Source organism: Pempheris klunzingeri, chromosome 22 (assembly GCF_042242105.1).
Source record: "Pempheris klunzingeri isolate RE-2024b chromosome 22, fPemKlu1.hap1, whole genome shotgun sequence".
NCBI classification, from domain to species: Eukaryota; Metazoa; Chordata; class Actinopteri; order Acropomatiformes; family Pempheridae; genus Pempheris; species Pempheris klunzingeri.
In genome coordinates, this window is record NC_092033.1 from 3782462 (window position 1) to 3788461 (window position 6000).

The following is a 6000-nucleotide window of genomic DNA, read 5'->3' on the forward strand; positions in this document are numbered from 1 at the left end:
CTTTATTGCTGACTGTTAGAAGAGAAGATCAATGTCACTTTCATCAGCTGGTTAGCCTAGCTTAGCATAAAGACTGAAAACAGAGGGAAACAGCTAGCCTGGCTCGCTGAAGGTAACAAAATCTGCCGATCAGCATCTCGGAAGCTAAAGATTTGTTTCTAGTCTTTGTGCTAAGCTAAGCTAACAGTAGCTGTACATATGTATTTTTTTCATAGATGTGAGACAGGTAACAGGTAAATCATCTAACTCTGCAAGAATGCAAATAACCATATTTCTCAAAATGTCAAACTATTCCTTTAAACTTGGTTCACCCACTCTTTTCATACAACTGATATATATATTTTGTATATTTAGGTGTAATGTAGCTGATTTTCTTCAAATATGTTACATATAATAGATATGAAATGTAAATATGTTGTATATTGTTTACATAATAATCACCTTTACTTACTTACTTAGTTTTAAGTTTTCAATCTACAGCGTAAAATGTACCACAGTTCATATCATTGGATGGTTTCAAGAGCTTCAGATTTGACAGCAAATATCTACGAGCATAAAAAATGTCTGATTAGATTTAACATTGTAATGTTTGGAAAACGTATTTTAAGAAGCAGCATCAGTTAATTCAGCTCAGCCTCTCATGTCTGACTCTGTTCAGTGAGTGAAAACAGGGCAGCTGTAATGTTACCTTCAGCTCCAGCAGCGTCTTCTCCTCTCGATCCTCTGAGCTCAGTAAATATCAGGAGCTGCAGGTCGAATCCATATCAGAGAGGAAAACGGCTTCCAGTGACAACTCATTTTCCCTCTTGAGTGGGGGGAACCCTGACATAGAGCAGCACCAGTAATCAGTTAGCATGTTCTCCAATAATCCCTCTCAGGTTTAGCCTGGTTAGTTCTCCCACCCAAAGCACAGCTCGCCTTTAAAGTCCCATTTATCCTTTGCCAACCAACCCTGATCTTAGCAGATGATTTTTGGCACTTTAAATGTTTTAAATTGATCGATATACAGACAAATTACTTCTACAAAGCAACTACAGAGGAAGTTTGATTAAATACCTAAAGCATCTCCAGGCCAAAGGGGACTGGGGTCTCTCCTCTCTTCCTCTTCTTCTTCTGCTCCTCTTTAAGCAGCCATGTGTCTCTCCACCAAGCTCCTATTCTCCTGTCTGAGGGCAGAGCTGTTACTTGGAACCAGCGGGACAAAAGGCCTCGCACATTTTTATTCCACACACATGCCAGCTAGTCCAGGAGGGGGACAGCAACAAGAGAAGGGGGAGGAGGTGGAAGGGAAACAGATTAGTAACTCCAAACTAGGCCCATTGCTGTCTTTTTTCTCACAAGGTAAAATATCAGATGCAAAGGAAGGTACAAATGATAATAATGATAACACTCACAGAAATACATATCAGGCCACTCCAGACACAACCACACTCATTCTAAAACATGAAACAGTGCATCTCAGCATGAATAGTTTGGTGCAAACATGTGTCAGGGACTGGTGGGGGGTACATCAGCCGGGCAGCAGGTCACACAATCAGCTTTGGCCCCTTACTAAATTCCAAGGATTAAGATTAAGAGCCTTCACATTCCTGCACAGCACCAGCGAGGGAAAATATTTCTGAAAATTAGACTTGTCTGTAGAATTTGAGGGTTTTTGCATGTCTTTTGTCACTGTATCCGGTTTCAGGTGCATTCAGACAGGAATGCAGTTTGTGGCAGCATCAGGGTGCCTCAGACCATCAACTATACCTGCTGCAAAGTACTACACAGATACTTGTGTTTTTTAAAGTATCTTAACATTAGTGTTTTTAAATTCTACATTATGAATTTGTGTGACTGACGTTGTTCCCTACAAACAGAAGCAGAAAGATAAGTGGCGTTGCAGTGAGGCACTGTAATGTATAGAGTACAGCCTGCTGGTGAAACCAGGCACTGCACGCTGTTACAGCTACAGGAAATTATGGGAAAAATAAGTGGAGGAATGAAATAAAGGCTATAAATACTGAGGAGATTATATAATTTCTGCATAAAATAGAAAAGTTGCTGACTTTTAAAATCGTATCGACTCCAAAATAAAGCATTACCAGTGTATTTGTGTGGTGATATAAGGATTTAGCAGTCAGGTAACATTTAAATCACTTAATAGTTACAAAAATAAATAACTGTCACTTTTTGTCCAGCACAAGAAAAAGCATACAGCACAAAAGGCAAACAGTGGAGTCAAAGTTTGACAGACCAGGTTATGTAATAACAACCTTCAACTTTAAGCAAGTCAGATGGATACATCGATACACATGTGCAAAGAGAAACATGAGGTTGTGCTTGTACTTTACAGATTAACTCAGAAAAATGGAGAGCCATTTATGGGTATGTTTACGCACGTTATCAGCACTCGTTGACCTGTCTGCCGGGGGGGTTGTGGAGTCTGTGAGCTTGTCCAGTGAAAAAGTAAAACAAACATATTGAAGCCAAAAACTTAAATTAAAGGATAACTCTGCTATATTTACACCTTTTCACAGAAAATGTTTGAATGGGGTCTGTAGATTGCCTCCGCTGGGTGCCCAAAATGGGTGGCTAGCAAGCTGCAATGGCTGTAATTTAGTCTTTAGGGGCAATACTGCCAGATCAAAGTACATCCACTAAAATGCTTTTTTTTGCCACTGACAGGCTGAGATTGTTATTTGAAATTTCTAACCATGTTACAGAGAGAATCCCCACAAAGACAGGCCCACGAGATTCTTGTTTGTTTAACTTGAAATAGCTATTATAGCGCTCATTTCAAGGTCGCCAGACTCCACTGACAAAAACAATAATTTTACGTGGGAGTTGCTGGTCGACCGCCGTCTCAATCAGTGAGCTTGTTTGTGATGTTGTGTGACTTTGTTGTTTTAAAGGGATTTACTTTGGATCCAACACAATATCTGTGTAACACAAACAAACTAACTAGTCGAGACAAGAGTAAACCAGCCACTCCTGTGCTCTGCAAAGTAAAATTACTGTTTTTATCAATGGAGTCTGGTAATTTTGGGTAGCATGCTACAACAGTTGTTTCTGAAAAAGAAAATGATCATATGGGTCTATCTCTGTAGGGGATACACTTAGAAGAACAGTATCACCCCGTCAATGGCAAAAACAAGCACTTTTAGTGGACAGTCTTTCATTTTATTTATTTGAGGTACTGTAAAAGAGAGATGTTGGAGTTAAAGGTTCCAGCAGAAAAACTACATGTCTTTCATTTCAGAAGAGGTTAATGATCTCACCCGACTGTCAGGTCAGCAGATATGCTTCCAGAGATTACTGACCCCATGCTCATGTGTTGTCTTGTAGCTAAATATTATATTTTCCCTCTTTGTTTCTTTTGGGGATGACATATTTGGCATGTTAATATTGAAATATTCATTATAGCTGCTGACCATAGCAGGTTTATAGTGGGAAACATTGAGCAATGTGACAAAACCTTGTGTTCATATTAAAATGCAGATGCAGCCATGGCTGTACCTTTTAAAAAAAGGATAATTAAATGATAACTACACTTAAAGAACATATTGTGAAAATGTATCTTTAATGTTTACAGGTATGCTTGAAGTACAATCAACAAAATTGTCAAAACAAAAAGCAGAAATGAAAAAACTAAATATATGGACATAATACACACGTATCTAACTCAAAATATAAATTTGCATTATTAACAGTAATTCTGTTGATCAATTGATGATGCATTTTAATCAACAACTACAATGTATAACAGGGTAACACATAAAACAAGTTTGTTCACTGTCCAAACTAGAGTGAACTTTGCCAGACAAACACTGGTGAGTCACAGGATTATATGAATGTTAATGACCTTTATGTGCGATGTGATGTAACAAGTGTGTGCAATTTCAGGTTTTTTCGGGCACATTGTTAACAGTCAGAATGAAGGCGAACAGGCTCAAACTGTTAAATGAAAGAAAGTTTCACTCCCCGCCCCCACACCTCACCCCTTTCCTGTCCCACACACATGCCATAAACAATGTGTGTCAAAGATTTCAATGTGTTTCGTTGGAAAAAAAAAAAAAAAGTTTGCAAGGTAACAAACCGGGAACACAACTTATAAGACCTCCCAGAGCTGCAAAACACTTTCTCTGACAAGACAAGTAAAGTTTTCCCAATCAGTTTGAACAACAAGGATGTAGTGTCTGTAAGCACACATAAAATTCAACTGAAATATGGGCTTCAAGTACTGCAGACAGACGTGATCCCCTCATTAATTCACATTGCTAGAAAGATTCTTCTTCAGTTAGCTGATCATTGCGACTGGAAGCAGGAAGAAGTAGTTAGCTAGCTCTGTCCAAAAGTAGCAAAACCTTCCTACCAGCACCATAAAGCTTATTGATTAACAAGTTCTACCTCATTTATTTATTCTTTAGTCTTTGTTGGCTGAATTCAAGCTCACCATGAGAGTCACTGCTCCCAGCCAAGAAATAGTCGAGCACATAACCCTTGTTTTTGGGATTATGTGAGATATAATAATAATATAAGTGAACTTTTGTTACGTTTGGACAGAGGCAGGCTAGCTGTTAGCTTAGCAAATTACGGACATGAGAGTGATATTGATCTTCTCATCTAACCTTAGACAAGAAAGCAAATAAGCACTTTTGCTAAAATACAGTTAACGTTCAAGAAAGCTTTTTTGGAGCAGCAAACCACCAAAAATATTGACTTGCACTGGACAATAATGGTGTTGTGCCTGGGTCTGAACCTCCTACAGCTTTGCATTGACTGAATATAGAGCTCAAGACACAGACACACTGTCGAGTATTAATCGTTTGGCCAATCTATTGTTGGAGACAACTTCTTTAATTTGTCTCAGAAAACTTGTGCTGCAGCAATCACTGAATCTGTTACTCCACAACAGAGACTTCAGATGCAGCCACACACAAGGTGTCATCCGTCTTACTAATTACTTATTTAGTCAAATTGATGACAGTTCTAGTTATATCAGCTACAGTCCCACAAAATTACACTTTCTGATTACCCCTTTCTGATTTCCAGTCTTTATGTTGGACCATTTGCAGATCTACAGTGATGTTGGTAACTTTTTTACTAAACTTTAACACACCCTAAACCTAAACCTGATGCTGCATTCACATGGATTCAGCCAGACGGTAGACGGCAAATATCCTTTTAGTGGACGGTCAATACCAGCAAATACCAGCAACGGTAACTGTAGATGCCCTTAAGTTGCCTTTGTGGCAAAAACATGCAATAATGCATAATATACTGTATAATGTTATAGTATAGTATCATGATAAAGCAATACACACAATCATCTTGTTCTACTAATTTTTCTGTAAAACAATAGGACACCACCATAGCAACGTGTTGTCATGTGGGTTTTGCTTGATTCATTTCCAAAGCCGTCCATAAGGTCTTGTCCGTCTGCTATCTACTGTCTGCCTGTATCCATGTGAATGCAGCATAAGAAACCTGCATGTTCCTCTTCAGAGAAGTCAATCACATGAATGAAAATATTGTCAATAACTAAATAAACATGAACAATATTCTATGTTACTAAGTGATGTGACCACTTCTTAGGCCACATATACTGTATACATGTATGCCCAACTGTCACTGCACATAAATTACTTTGAATGTAATGCTTTAGGAGGCGACGTTAGAAATATTTGACGTATTTTGTAGCCATCTCCTGATACCATACTGAAATGTGGTGAACATCATTGTAAGTGAACTGTGCTCCTTCGCAGGTACATCACCTACGCCGGCACACAGTAGAACATTTATGTTCCTGTTTTGTCTTTTTGACTGTTCCCAAGTGGAGCTACAGCTGACAACAGCAGTTGTTGTTTTCGGCACAAAATTGGTGTAAAAAAAAGAGGAGTACTCCTCAAAGACCAAAGAGCGTTGACACTGTACCATTACCACATTTGGTCCATTATGGATGTAGTACAGTTCCTAAGCAATGGAAAGTCTCTGTCGTTCATTTGCATTGTGCAGTGG